This window comes from Micropterus salmoides, unplaced genomic scaffold (genome assembly GCF_014851395.1).
Source record: "Micropterus salmoides isolate LMB-PRFRI ecotype aquatic unplaced genomic scaffold, ASM1485139v1 Ms_hic_scaffold_1, whole genome shotgun sequence".
NCBI lineage: Eukaryota > Metazoa > Chordata > Actinopteri > Centrarchiformes > Centrarchidae > Micropterus > Micropterus salmoides.
Genome location: NW_024040040.1, coordinates 45,555,892 through 45,570,226, shown reverse-complemented (window position 1 = coordinate 45,570,226; position 14,335 = coordinate 45,555,892).

Genomic DNA, 14,335 nt, shown 5'->3' with positions numbered 1-14,335 from the left:
TGATATAATCTGGTTTAAATTAAAAAAATACCAGCTGATTTTTAATTGGTTATACATCATGTCAATATCTGAAATGTAAACAATAAAAAAGGAAAAGAAAAAAAAGTTTTTACTTCCCCTTGCTTGGGCCCCAAGTGCACATGGGCCCTGGGCCCGTGCCCAGAATGCCCATTGGATAATGCGGCCCAGTTCCGAATAGAGGAATATTTTGCAGACAGCAGAGAGTGGGGAGTACTGTACTGTGGAACGGGACAAAAGTGTTTCAAAAGTGGTAAATCTGCCACTGTTTCCATGGTAAACTGCGTTTTGCTTTGTGCTAGAGTGGAACACTTGACAGGCCTAGCAATATTAACAAAGGGCAGTGGGGCTTAGCGAGCCATCAATTATTTGACAAGTTCTGAGCCTAAAAGGCCAATAATCAGCATGTTGGCATTTTAATATTTGATGCATTGCATTGAGACACTAGCAGCTCAACCGAAATAAAATGTAGATAAAAGCTAATAAATAGCCCATGTGTCCTCTAGTTGCATTTGATGGAGAGGGGAAATCACACCAAAAACATATGTAATTTGCAAAGACAGATAAATGGATAGAGCAGTGGAGCAACAGCATCAGCATTTATCATTTTAGAAGATTGTCCTCTTAATTGTGTTCCGCTTTATTCCACGTAACACAGAGATGTGCTGCCCAGCATTGCCGTGCTCTGCATTTTGTTTTGTGCCGGTCTCTGAGAGATGAAAAAAATATCAGTATGAAGTGCAGATTCCAAGAACACCTAAGTTGTTACCAATGTAGCGATGCTTCCTCGCTCTGTAACATACCAAGCATTTTGATATCACAGTCAGTATAGTATCTACCATTTCAAAAAACGGTTACATACTCAGACAATGAGTTTAATTCAATAGCAAATGATATAGTCTTTCAATCTCATACTGAACTATTTTAGGTATGAAAAAAACAAATTCCCAGAGAGAAAATTTAGGAGGAACAAAAGTTGATTAAAAAAAGTAGACTGCAAACTGCAGTAATAACAAATTTATTTTGCGGGGGGGGGGGGGGTCCCTTTTAATATATACACCAATAAAAAATAAAATTTGTCACCTCCAAACCGCAACATGATATTAGGGTTACTGTATCACAAATGTATAACAGGGGAGAAGAGTTTGTTGTGTACACAAAGGAACTTCTCTTCAACTCTGACTCATATTTCCACAGTCGTCCTCCTGCAACAACTCACCTCTCACGAGATTTCAGAGTGACAATTTGTCATTGTGCGAGACTTAGTTTCTTTAAAAAAACTCATAGGGATTCTTTCCATGATGTTTTCAGACACCTGGTATTACAGTCTAAGCCTGACGGTGGCAAAAAGAAGCACTTTTTGTGGATGTGATTTTGACAGGTGCAATCGCCCCAAAGGAATACGTTGCAGCCACTGCAGCCGGTTCGTGGCTGCCGGCTGAAGCCCTCTACTGCACGTATTCCAAAACTTTTTGTACCTATTTGACATTTTGACACCAAAATATGTGAAAATAGGGCTCATGAGGCATCACTTATTTATTTATTGTTTGCCAGCATTTGTATTGAAAGTCAAAGTAAGTATTTTTTGTTTGTTTGCTGGGATCCAGAAGGGTTTTTCTGTTCAGATATGTGTCTTGTGGAGACCCATTCATTAGCGGTTGAACTGTGGGTTTTGTATAGAGCACTGACTGTATAATACACTGTGGTGAACTTAAAGTTCTTGTGTGCTTTGTGTTTCTTGTCGTGTGTCAGTACTTTCTGAACTAACTAAGTGATTGTTAAGTAAGATGGAGTGACCATCATATACTGAAAGACATGGGTCCTTTGTGCATGCAAACATACAAGAAGATATCATGCCATCACAGTGACAGGCAGTGAAAAAAGACCCTGTGCTCTTCAATAGCAAGCATCTCACTCATTGGGAATCGCATCAATTTTAAGGTTAGATGAGTGACCAGTGGTTGGATCTTGTGAAGTGGATCATCATTTTCCTCCCCTCTCTTCATTGTTACTTAAGTGCAGGGATTTTGGATGACCTCCCATCTATTCAGGGTCATGGTTCAGCTACTTGGCACACTCAGCAGGCGTGGTGAATAATTGTGTTTTGAGTTAATTGTAAGTTGAGTTATCTTCAATAAATCCTTTTGTGCATTTAAACTGTTTTCTGTGTGGACCTCCCTCTTTGTTATGCTCTGCAACGAGCTGGATATAACACTTTGTTCCTAAACATGCGTGTACCCCACAGTACCCAGGAACTGCTCCAATTTTTTGTAGTGATGTAATGGGGCTTGTATTGTAGAGTTTGACTGCCCTACAGTAACTTCCAGAATATCTTTAGAGAAAAACAGCTGGAAGTACCGGAGGGGGGACAAGATATCATCAGATATTAAAAGGCCCTGTCATTCTGGGTAAGCATTGAAGTATACCTTGTGGGGTGTTCTTCACCGGGGTAAATCTTCATCTTCATCTACAGACTCAGACCCACTCTCATTGTCATCAGACAGGCGTTTTCCTTTAAAAAAGAAAGCAGGAAGCACACGTTTGAATGTGCATTCACTGACACTCTTTAAAACAAACACGTTACTCTGCTGACTGACCTCCTGACTGTCTCTCAAACCAGATTTGGGACTCTCTTTAAGCTCACTGTCCTCACTGTCAAAGGGAACAACTAACTGCTTGCTCATGGTCTTTTAGCCCATAAAATGTGCTTGTGTCCATTGACTATATACCATACTGCGTGATATTGCTTGAAGAAAAGTCGTCTAACTGCACAATGTTACCCTGAGGCGACAAACAAAAAAACACAGTTTCAGTATATAAATAAAAACAAAATATGTCTTTGAACAATCAAACATGCTTTATAAATTTATATTTTATACACATGTTAAAAAGTGATATTTATCTATCAATTGGTGGCACTGTGTCCCATGCAGCTTAGCTTCCTGAAAGGACTGGAGAAGGCTGCACCCACTTCAGCCCCTTATTTCATTGGACACAGATATGTCTGGTGATATTATACACACTTGGTGGTAGTGTGAGTGCCAAAAAGGTAGTTTGATGCCTGAGAGCATGCCATGTAGGGTTAAGGAAAGGACAGTTGGCATCTGTTTCCCTTTCTGTCTGGTGCTGCTGTCATGGCACGCTGATTGATACAAACGGGTGCGGCTAAGGACTTTCTCTAACAAGCAACGCTACCTGCCTGCTCCCCGGTCTTTCCTCGTGACAAATGTAGCCTCTAAGTGGCTGTGGCAGGCTCTGATCCTGCAGGACCCTTCAAGTTGCGTATGAGCGTTACATTTTTGTCATTAACTCCAGGTGCGCTATCCAATCTTTCCCCCTTCTGTCATCGTTGGCCAGAGCTGCATAGCCCACACTGAGCAGCGTTTTCACTTTCCGCTCTGTTTAAACCAAGTCCAGATAGGCGGAAAACGCATGACAGACAATCTCTGCCCTACTTGCAGCTACACCACACAGGCATATCATACAGAGAGAGAGACGCACAGAACTGAAGTCACAGAAGACAACCCACTTTGGGGAAAAACAGGGCTGAGGGCCAGTTCTAAAACTGCCTCTGGCTGTCCTTGACGAACCTCCGGGCCAGATCCTCCTGGGTGGTCTAAGCAGCATGGAGCTCTGAGAAGATTTATCTGGATGGTTGACAACTTCTGCACCACTCATCCAGGCTGCTCGTGTCCCTATAGAGAGCACATGTCACTGCCTTAAAAGCAATGCTGCTTGACAATGACATTGTGGGGTTGTTTTTATCTGGTATTTACTTTATTTTGGAGCAGTATTGAGGCAGGATAGTATAAGGTTTTACATTTGTTTGCCAAGTTACAGATTTTCCCATTGAAACTTAGTATGCTACTGTTTGAGAATACAAATAAACTGATATTGAATGACATGAGAATGACATGATATTCGTGTGATATACATACAAAACATAACACTGCAACACATCAATCAGGAATTTATGGGGAATAAAACACACACACACACATATATATATATATATATATATATATATATATATTTTTTAAGTTAACTCAACTCAACACAAACTCCACATAAGGATAAAAATCAAAAAGCCATACGAAATGCATGAGTCACAGACAGCCCTCCACTTTGTTTTGAAACTGACAAAAATGCAAAAATGTCACAGAATTGGCTTTCATCAGGTAAACTAACATTACTGCAAAGCATGTGAAAAATATCATTATGGTTTTCCTGGCTCATGTTAGATAACGGTAGCTTGCTGGCTAATGCTGAGCAGTTGCTACTGGTTCCGGTGCAAAATAGCCTACTATAGTTGTATGGCTTTCCGCATGACATCACCAGCTAATGCGACCCATATTACTATCCTGTGTACCACCAGTATTATGTCAAAGTGTTGATTTTAGCCTGAAAGAAAGGATGTAATGGTACAAAGCAAATGTGGAGCAATTTGTTTATACTAGCCTATACTGATGCAACACAGGGGCAGCAAGCTAATGTAACATAAACACAGATCTGCTGCTGTTTGGTTCGTAGCGTTCAATTTAGATATATTGTCGTTTTACCGATACTTAGGTAGCCTACACAGCTTCTCCACCGTCTCAGTCGCTGTAACATACGTGACCCACATAATATACAATAATGCAAAATAATGGCGCAGGTCAACAAGACTACCCATCCACTACAGTAGTGTGGCGACAATCTCTCTTCAGAATTTTAAAACATGATTTCTTCTGACTTGAAGTCTTTTGAGTGGAATGAATGTACTACTGTGAGTTCACTTAACTCATTAAATTAAGTTCCTGAAGAAACATAATCATCATATTAGCTGACTTCCCAGCATGCATTGTTTGGGAGTTAAAATTCTCCCTCTGTTTTGTAGTTTGAAGAAAAGAGCATTTTAGCAATTTGCCAAATCCAGCATGCACCTGTTTGTCACGCAACAACTTGGGAGCATTTGTTTCTTGTCACTAAGACAGGTGTTTAATTAGATCAGTGATTCATTAAGGTAAAAGCAACCTTTGCTGAGGTGCAGTAATGCTAAAAACAATGTGCATTGTTGTAGCTACTGTTCACAAAGTTAGGTTAAGTGAAGCTCTCAGGAGCTCTAGCCTCCTACAGCCAGACACACCAACAGCTTCAGACACACAGGTGAATGTACACACCAGCAGCTTCTTCTCTGTTGCAGCTGCTGATTTTACACCTTTCTTTAGTTCCACTCTGACATGGTTTATCACATTCCTGAGCTGACTTTTTTTTCCAAATAATAACGAGCAACGTGTAGAAGAAACATGGGTTTTCATCACATTATTTGTGCTTTCCTAAATAACTTATTCAGATTCTGGTACATCCCTAAATACTGTCACTGCTTCTCTGCCTGACTGACACAGAAAACACACACACACACAACATCAAAAGCACATGTCCATGCAGACATCTGATTTACATGCACAGCCACCGTGAAGGAGCAGAGACACAGTTTAAGAAAAATTGGTTTCAGGAAGGAAAAGAAAGTGACTTCATGACAAGTCATTAGTTGTAATGGAATGACAGACATAATATCCACTTCGTTAGCAGAGATATCACCAGTGTTTAACAGATTATTAAAGTCAGGGGTAATTTTTTTTGCACATACATTATCAGGGCCCTCTTACGTCAGTGTTCTTAAGTCCACAGACCTGCCAACACACCATCCACCGCCATCAGTCCCAACACCTCAACCAAATCCAGCAGGCGCAGAGGAACAGCAGGCAAAAGCACAAGAGCAGCAGCCACCACCTTATATATGGCTTGAGCCCAAACAGGCATAGAAAGTAGGGGTGGGAATCACCAGAGGCCCCACGATACGATATTATCATGACACTTATGTCACGATACGATATTATTGTGATTTTAAACACATTGCGATGTACTGGAATTTAGTAGTTTTTTCAACTTTAAATTGTGTCCCCAAACGAAGACTCTTTTTCTAGCGGATTGAAGAAGCACCTGATGTTATTATTATACCACCAAAAAATTCAAATTCTCAAATTTATATAATTAAAGATAGATACTTGGGCTTTGTATATTGATACAGTAGTGCCACGGAAAATATTGGGATACTATGCTGTATCGATTTTTTCCCCCACCCATAGAAAGATCAAAAGCCACATCAGGAAACATTGTGTTGACTGTGGGACAGGACATTTGTCTGCTGCTGCAGAGAGCGGTCCCGAATGAAAAGCAGATGAGAGAGACTGAGGACAGTACAGAAAACTGACACCCACCTAAAATTGACACACTTGAATCAGTGCAAGATGCTGTTTTAGCATTAGAAAGTAAATTTGTGTTTTTTTGTTTTTTTATTAGATGACGCAACACGTAACAGGTAACATACATAAAAGACACAACAGTACTTGGTGAAAATACACAAAAACGGAAACGAGAAACAACTGTGCACAGACATAACAGCATGTTGGATGTTTAAGGCAATTTGTGTATGGGTGTGTGTGTATGTTCAAGAGGTAGAAAAACGGAGGTGGTGTGGGGGAAACTGAGTTAGGAAGTATAGAGATTAAATACTAAAAATAAAAAAAGGCGGGGGGGATTAACTAGAAAAAGAAATTCAAAAACAACAGCAAAAAAAAAAACCTAAATGAAGGAAATCATTATGTTAAAAATAATAAAGTTTTACTGAATAAAACGTCTCTTTCTGCCGCCCTTCTCCTCCCTGCTTTGTCTCCACAAACAAACACTGAAATAAAAATAATTAAATAATTAACGAATAAATAAATAAATTATGAGTGCATAAGTGAATGAATAGGGGGCAGGTGGGATTATAGGGATATAAATATATATCATCATTGATTTGCAACTTTTAACACCATCAACATTATCTTAAAAAAATTGTTTTGAGATACATGATACTTGATTATTATATAATATATTAAATATATATAAATACCTGATAAATGATAATAGTGAATAGTACCAGTATCATATTACTGGTTAAACATATTATACTATTTACTTAATATCGGCACCAACCAGGATAAAAAACTATGATGATACGAGATACTAATATTGATAATAAGGACAGCACCAAGAACAATAACAGCAGCGGAATTATTCTATATAGAAATATAGTATGATATTAATAATATTAATAATAATACTATTCATAATAATTTAATATTTTAATAGGGTATTAGTTTTCTTTCTTTTTAGTTTTGTCCTTGCCCCTGCTTGCTAATCCATTCCTGCTGCTATTATTGTATTATTATTGTTATGACTGCCATCCCCTGTATGTATAACATATACCCCTATAATAATAAACAACAACAATAACAAAAAGGATTTAGTTAGAGTCAATTAGTGGTATAATAGTATGATAATAGTTATGTAATATGAGTGTAAAATAAGAGAGAGAGAGATAAAAAGGAAGAGAAAATAATGATGGAAGAGAGAAAAACAGAATGGAAGATTGGAGGAAGGTTTGTGTCTGAGAATATAGCCTAGTGGTTAGATATAGAAAGTAAATTTGTAATAGACAGACAGTGCTGGAAGCTTGCTATGTATACACACACAGCTTTCAAAATTATGCCCACAGTGAGCTCTAATATGTGAGATCAAGTGAGTCACTGTGTCAAGGCAGATCATATCGCCTACACAAATGGTTAAATATGACCCCATTCTTTGCTTCATGTGTACGACTAGTATAATAAAAAGCAGCAAGTCACACTCTGCTCGAGTGAGCACAGACACATGAGCGAGTGAGGAGCCTCCAGATTCTAGTGAATGCACCACCTCCTGCTATAACACCCTATAAGTTGTCAGGTTATTAATTATTGTTGAAAAACGTAATCTTAATTGACCTCTAGAGGTAACTATGTAGCCAACATCGTGGCTAAAACTACTGCAATCTCCACTGATCCTGCTATCTCTGTCATGACCATGTGTGCTGAACCTATTGATATTACAGATTGTAATCTTGTTGGCTTGATAAATGTACAAAAAAATCACAACACAGTCTGAGAAAGATACAAGGCTAGCAGCAGGATGTATTGCTTGCCTGGACATGGGTCTCTGTTGGCAGTTAAGAACAGGCAAGGTTGTGGCTCCTGATTAACTATTATCTAAACCGTGTAGAGCAGTGCATGGCATTTGCCACTCTGAAAGGTATATATTATAAATGCATGTGTTCTAGATGGGTGGAAGACTTCCTGTGCGCTCATGCAGATGCTAAATCTGTTGCCAACTGTCTAGCTAAAGAGCAAACAAAAGCATCCCTAGATTTGAAACTCTGCAATAAGATAATGGCGTACATTTTACTACTGAAATTGTCAAAGACACATATGTGCTATTGGGCATATGTCAGAAATTTGCATTAACCACCCACAATCAGCTGGAATAAGTAGAAAGAGCTAATGGCATAATAATACTCTTACTAAAGCATGCAGTGAAACAGGTTGCATGTGGGTGGAGTATCTACCATTGGCCTTAACTTTGTAAACAGAACTTCACACTTATCGCCTCAGGATATGATGATCACAGGGCGACGTCATAAGAGCAGAAAGGCCAGTACCAAATCCAGAAGTACTGGATTCTGAGCTGCACAAAAGTTTTACCGCACCTGTAAGATCCGTGTATTTCTAAATATATCCTCAAGCAACAGAGAACTTAACCAAAGACTTGGAAACCCAAAGTAAAGTACTGGTGGAATCAGGTGAAGGGGTCTAGGTTAAGGTCCACAAGTGGAAAAAGCCCAGGTGAAAAGAACCATTCCAAGTCATCTTGATCACGCCTAAGACTGTAAAAGAGTCAACATTAGCAGGATGGACTGACCTAAATCATAATTGCTATACATGTCAGAGGTCGCATGCCTCTGGAGCAATGAGGGGTTAAGTGTGACACAATGGTGAATGGGTCACAGTGGGATTCAAACCTGAGTCTCCACTGTATCCACTGCGCCAACACCACCCCAGGTGGACAAGATGGCTCTGTCCATGACTACGCATTGCATGATACCTGCCCCCACATACAACACTCAAGTGACTAAACAAACATGTGCCGCATCACCATTGTGACAAAGTATGTAAATACAGAATCCCCATACGTTTTTAAAAAAAATCATTATATAAATTATTTATTATTATTTTATTAGGTTAATTATCTGGCTCACAGACAGATAATAATCTTTTTAATGCTTTAATGCAAACTTAGACTGAGACATATGAAAGGCCGAAAACAACAAGAATGCAAGGCAGACTGGCCATGGAGAGAGAACTACACAAATATAAATACCGGACTGATGACACACACAACGTGACAAACCTACCAGAAGAAGTCTTGACGAATTTGGAAAATGGGAAAAGTTAATACAAGCTAAGGGGTAACTACGCCAGTGAAACAGAGAATAAAAATATACCTAGATTGCAAAGAAATACCTGCTTGAAAGTTGTGACACAGAAATATCAACATAAATGAGAAGGTTTGTAAGGATGAAAACACTCCAATTGTAAAGCAAAGTTTCACTTAAATCTACACCAAATATAGAATTTGAAGCAAACAAAGTTAAATATTGATCAGCTGAAAATACAACAACTCCAGAAACGGTAGTAAAGCGAACCATTCACGGTCTCAGGAGACAGATAACGTCTCAGTACTTAGCCGACCCAGAACCCATTTGTGCAGAGCCTAAAACCTTTATAGGACAACATGTAGTTGCCACAGTACACTGTAAAATAATCAGTTTTTTTCCTGTATTTTTGGAATACATGAAAATATCAAAAAATTGAAAAACCTGTAGCTGTGATTAACCATAACATTTCTGTTATTATTGTCATTATAATATATTAAGAAAATATGGGGTTTTTTGACGTCAACAAACTGTTACAATACATTCAGGAATTTCCCGTATTTTCACAAATATTATTTTTATTATTTAAAAGAAAAAACTGTAAAAATAAGTTTAATACTGTAAAAACATTTCTTAAACTTGGTACAATTAGTAACAGTTAACCGTAACAAAAAACATTTGTTCTGTAACTTGACATAGATTTTCTTGTTAATTGACAAATATCTCCTTTAATTATGGATATTTGGAAAATAAAAACATTGAATAAAAGTTATTTTAATCAGTATTGTTAAAGTATTGTTAAACTGTCGAAACACAGTTTTGATCATTGAAAACAGCTGTAATTACTGTAATTTCACAGCTTTTGACTTTTATTATAATTCTTAGATTACAAGTTAGATTAACATAGTATATAATTGCCCCAAAGTGGTAAAATTACAGAAAGGTAATGTTTAATTTATTGTTAAATGACAGGCATTCACACCATTTAATGGGGTTAAAAAAGAAAACTTCCTGTAAAATTACGGGTTTGTGAAAACTTTATTTTAATGCCATTTTACAGAGACTTGATTGAAGAGTCTTAGCTATAGGTGTATTATCAAAACCTAAAGTAAACATATTTAAATCCTGTTTTTTCATAATTAAAAATTAACACACGTTCACATTATTACATTATTTTACATAAATCCATTTATCCTATAATAGAAATCAGAAACCCATTTTGAGTAATCTTGTACTAGGGTTATTTATGACAGTTTCAGACTTCCTTAAATTTACTTAATTTGAGCTAATTCAGACATTTACATTTATTCATTTAGCTGACGTTTTCATCTAAAGTGACTTACAATTGAGGTCGCACATGGATGGGTCACAGTGGGGGATTGAACCCAAGTCTCTCACACTAAAGGCATGTGTCTTATCCATTGCGCCATCACCACCCCACAGACCTTTTAGAGTACCACCATAATACAAATTTCCACATCTGATACTATTACTATACTATAGACCATTTATTCAGTTCCATGCTCACAACAAATAAGCCACACAAGTCAAACATTTCAGTGTAAAGAATTGTTCTCCTGAAACAAAAGTAGTTTAGTTTTTATTTAGCTTATTGACGACATTTTCAGATCTATTCATTAGAAACCCAATTGGGTCAACATAAAGAATATTTTGGATACTGTTAGACACAGCTCCGAGATTAAAGTGCAATCTGAATGTAAAGTAATTGGAAAGTATTTCTTAATGCTGGCATTTTGCTTTCATAGGACTGTACAGAGACATGAAAGGCAAAGGAAAGGGGGAAATTGTGGTTTTACATACAGTGAACTTAATGCACAATCCAAAGACTTTTTCCCTGGTTTCAATATGATATTTTATGACTTTCTAAAGCCTCAAAGTCTAAAGTTTTTGTATCTGGTAAATGTTTTTACGGCTATATGTGTTTCTCTGTGCTGTGGATCCTTGTTCCTTTTCTTTCCTCTAGTTCTGCCCCAGGAGTGCTACAGCTGATAACTGAATTAGGTCCACCTGGCCTTGCAAGGCAGTGCACAACTGTGTGCACGGGAGTTGGGGATGTCCAAAATTTCTAAATAAAGTTGGTATACAAAAAAGATGCAAATATATGCTAGTAGAAAGACAAGTGCGAATGTGAAGTTTTTCTTGGCAGTCCAAATGAATCGTTGAATGGTATGCAAGCCAAAAGTACATTTTCAGATTTGACTGACTTTGCACAACAACACCTCTGGATGACCTAAAGAAACCACTTAGGTTCTTAGCTCAATTGGAAAACATAAACAACGGCAAACAAAATCAACAGTATATCTATCCAAGGTCTGCAAGACATTAAGTAAGTTTCCCTTAATAATTGGTATGGTGACCAAATTCTGGAGATGTGTTAGTCCATAGCCCTCTCCACAGAATTGGGGAAGAATTGAAGTCTGGTGGCTACATGGCTGCAAAAATGACAGCAGATAACCACTCCTCCTCCACCACCAGCTCTTCCATTAAGTGTGAGCAATAAGCAAAAGGCAGATGATCTACACTAGCTTGCCGTTCCTATCATCCAAAAAGATTGACAGCGTTTGATTTACAATATAACTGCATTGATAAATAGCACTGTGTGATCTGACGGTATACACTATATTGCCAAAAGTATTGGAACAGCCCTTCCGAATCATTGAATTCAGATGTTCCAATCACTTTCATGGCCACTGGTGTATAAAATCAAGCACATAGGCATGTGGACTGCTTCTACAAACATTTGTGAAAGAATGGGTCGCTATCAGGAGCTCAGTGAATTCAAGGTTGGTACCTGTGCAATAAGTCCATTTGTGAAATTTCCTTACTACAAAATATTCCAAGGTCAACTGTTAGTGGTATTATAACTAAGTGGAAGCGATTTGGAACAACAGAAACTCAGCCTTGAATGGGTAGGCCACATAAAATCACAGAGCGGAGTCGGCACATCTGCAGAAGTTGCCAACTTTCTGCAGAGTCAAGAGCTACAGACCTACAAACGTCGTGTGGCTTTCAGATAACTCTAGAACAGTGCATAGAGAGCTTCATGGAATGGGTTTCCATGACCGAGCAGCTGCATCCAAGCCTTACATTACCAAGTGCAATGCAAAGCGTCGGATACATGGTGAAAATCATGCTGCCATTAAACATTAGTGCAGTGGAGACGTGTTCTCTGGAGTGACAAATGACGCTTCTCTGTCTGGCTATCTGATGGATAAGTCTGGGTTTGGCCTGACTGCATTGTGCCAAGTGTGTAAAGTTTGGTGTGGGGGTGTTTTTCAGGGGTTGGGCTTAGCCCCTTAGTTCCAGTGAAAGGAACTGTTAATGCTTCAGCATACCAAAACAATTTGGACAATTTCATGCTCCCAGCTTTGTGGAAACAGTTTGGGAATGGCCCCTTCCTGTTCCAACATGACTGCGCACCAGTGCACAAAGCAAGGTCCATAAAGAGATGGATAAGCAAGTTTGGTGTGGAGAACTTGACTGGTCTGTACAGTCCTGACCCCAACCCAATAGAACACCTTTGGGATGAATTAGAGCGGAGACTGCGAGCCGGGCCTTCTCATCCAACATCTGTCCCTGACCTCACAAATGCCCTTTCAGAAGAATGGTCCAAAAGTCCAATGAACACACACACACAGCTGATTACTGGTTTTAGAACAGTATTTTCACGTTTTTATTAAAGGAAAATCTAGAATTTGCGGGTGTTGTATCATTCTTTCTTACAATATATATTGATTACATTAACAAGATTTTTATGTGAAATTATATAATAAAACTCAATTTAAAGCAGCACTCTACTATAAATTTTAAGCCTGATTATTTGTATTATAGCAGTGTTCAACTATATTTAAAGGTAATTTAATTGTTTTTACAGGTGTATATGTTCTTAATTAAACAATAAAAGCCCCAAAAATTGCACAAGATTTTATGTAAAATTAACGTTACAAACTGTATTGTCATTATGGAATATTTCCGTATTTTTACAAGTGGGTTATTTACTGTTATTTTACAGTATTTTTCTGGCACCCCAGCTGCCGGAATATTTCCGTATTTTTACAAGTGGGTTATTTACTGTTATTTTACAGTATTTTTCTGGTGCCCAGGCTGCCAGAATATTTCCGTTCTTTTACGAGTTGGTTATTTACTGTTATGTAACGGTATTTTTCTGGCGCCCCAGCTGCCAGAATATTTTCGTTTTTTCACAGTGTATGGACAAGCCACCCCAAGATCTTCAAAGATGGTTTGGAAGCACTGTCACAGGCAAACACAGATCAAAGGGTGTGCCCTGTATGAGTTTCTTTAGCTTCTCTGATGTAGGAAATATTTTCTCACTATCTACATCCTAGATGTGTTTTAAGGTCAGAATGTTCTCATTTATTGCAGGATCATGCTGTGTGTTCATTTTAAACCAAAAAAAAATTCAAATAAAGATCAGAAAGTAACTATAGTAGAGCACATGTACATTAAAAGGAGAACATACTAGACGAGAGTTGCCTTGATGCCAGAAAGCAGGGGAAAGTGTCAGACAGGTGTGTCATGTAGCAACAGTGGAAATGAGCACATGATCTGAAATATTGTCTTACTGTACCGTCAGTGATGAACTAGCATAACTTATGTGTTAATTTTAATCAAATGAAACTATATTGTATTATGAGTCAGGAAGTAGCACAGCGCTGAGGGAAGCAAGGCTGTACGGAGCCTGGAAAATCTCGTCATAAACTCTCTCTGTCTCATTAAAAGACAGAGAAGACAATTTTCCCATGAGTTGTATCTATTTGTCCCGGATCCTCCCGCCCTAAAGAAACCTACTGAAATAGAGAAAATGTTAATGCAAGCGAGGAACAGAGAGCTTATCTTCTCAAAAACAACCTTATCACATGATATCCAAGGAGAGTGAGAGCTGCAGGCGAACAGGTGTCTTCTGTGGGAAACAGTTGAAGTCGTGTCGGCTTGTACATGTCTTGA